Source organism: Dasypus novemcinctus, chromosome 6, assembly GCF_030445035.2.
Source record: "Dasypus novemcinctus isolate mDasNov1 chromosome 6, mDasNov1.1.hap2, whole genome shotgun sequence".
Taxonomy (NCBI): domain Eukaryota; kingdom Metazoa; phylum Chordata; class Mammalia; order Cingulata; family Dasypodidae; genus Dasypus; species Dasypus novemcinctus.
Genome location: NC_080678.1, coordinates 52,350,231 through 52,352,052, shown reverse-complemented (window position 1 = coordinate 52,352,052; position 1,822 = coordinate 52,350,231). Strand labels below are relative to the sequence as shown.

The 1,822-nt window shown below is 53.3% G+C and overlaps 1 pseudogene; it reads right to left on the bottom strand.

Moving 5' to 3' along the window:
* Positions 1-542: 542 nt before the first annotated feature.
* Positions 543-1,484, bottom strand: LOC101429696 (cholesterol 25-hydroxylase-like; annotated as a pseudogene).
* Between the last annotated feature and the right edge of the window lie 338 nt (positions 1,485-1,822).

Genomic DNA, 1,822 nt, shown 5'->3' with positions numbered 1-1,822 from the left:
AACAGACAACCCAGGCCTACAACCACCCATACGACGCCCAACCCCCATAGACAGCTGCTCTAGGCTCTGAAGGACACCCCACTCCATCTCCCTCTTCCTTCTGTACTTTTTATCAGTCAAATGTTGGTAAAACAGGAGCCAGTGCTTGTTTTCGTTATGTTTTGCTAAAGCACAAATATCATTACTTTCATATAAATATATGTCTCTATGAAAAAAGAGAAAAAATGACTATAATCTTGGTCACTGTCCAGCAGGAACATATTTCACAGTTTATAAAGTCAGAGGTCAGATCCTCTGTTAAAATCTGTTCTCTCAGTCTGATTCTAGGACACTTTCAAACCTAGGACATTCCTTGTTCTACAAACAAATCATTTTACAGATGATTTAAATATGCCAGTGATGATTATCTAACTCTTTCTAGAATAAAAGCTATTGAAATGAGTTAAGAATTCCACACAGTAGACTACAACTGCATTAATATACAAACATGATATAAATTACTTGCCAGGTAGCAAAAATAGATTTTATCTACAACAGTTTCCATCAGTTAAGAAATTCATGTTCTTTTTTGACGCATAAAAAGAGAAACAGCTTAGTGTTCTTCTCCTGATGCAAGAGTGAAATGCACAGCATCCCGGGTCTGAGAGGGCACCACCCCTGCCAGGCACGCAGCTACTTGGCGTAAGCAGACTGCAGCGTCCCCAGCATTTTGTCCCAGTGTGTGAAGGAAGGTGCGAAGTTGCAGTTAAAGCAGGAGTGATGCGGGTTGTGGTGCACTACGCCCCGGTACCACCCGACAGGCACCAGTCCGTGCGTGGACCAGGGGAAGTCGTAGCCCGAGTGGTCCTCCACGGACAGCCAGATGTTGAGCACGTGGAACACCAGGACGGTGAGCGGGTGGCACCCGAGCAGCACCACGTTCACCATGTCGAACAAGCCCAGGGAAAACAGCTCCCCCACGCCCATGTACTGCGTGGCCAGCGCGAAAGAGGACACGTTCTGGTGGTGCACCTTGTGGAAGGTGCGGTGCAGCCAGGGCACCTAGTGGCGCAGCAGGTGCCACACGAAGAACTTGGCGTCGAAGAGCAGCAGGCAGACCACGACGTGGCGCGTCAGCTCCAGCACCGCGGGGGCGTCGGCGGGCAGGCTGGGGGGCTGCGGGCCCAGTGCAGCAGCGTCGCGGGCAGCACGAACACCACGTGCTGGTAGAGCGTCTGCCCCAGCCAAGGCAGCAGCTGCCGCGCCGACAGCGAGAGGTCGGGGTGGACCTTGTAGCGCCGCAGCGCGGGCCCCCAGGGGCACACGGCGTCCAGCAGCACGAACGGCAGGCAGAAGCCCACGTAGGTGATGATGGAAAAGATGACGGGGAAGAAGGGCGACTGCGGGAAGGCCTCGCGGCTTCTCAAGCGGTCCCAGAGGGGCTGCAGGAACAGCTGGCCCGAGCCGCAGAGGACCTGGGCGTCGGAGCTGTTCCAGCGGCTCATGGTGGGGCCGGGCCAGGCTGCTGCTGCCCGCGTGTCCTGCCGGCTTTTTTGGGGACATGCGGCCCCGCCCCGAGTGATGTCAGCCGCGTTTTCTCCCCCTTTCCTGGCTGCGCAGAGCTGGATGAGGAGATAACCCTGCAAATGAACAGGGCTATAAACACACACCCCTAAAGCTGCCTGAATGGGCTTTTACATATGCAAGCTAACTTTTCATGTCCGTGCAGTTGACATTTTCTGTCCTTTTTAACTGACGTACAATTTGCACGCAATGCAGAGATATTCAGTGTAGAGTTGCCCTCAGTTTTGACAACTCAATTCACCCATGTCATCACCAACGC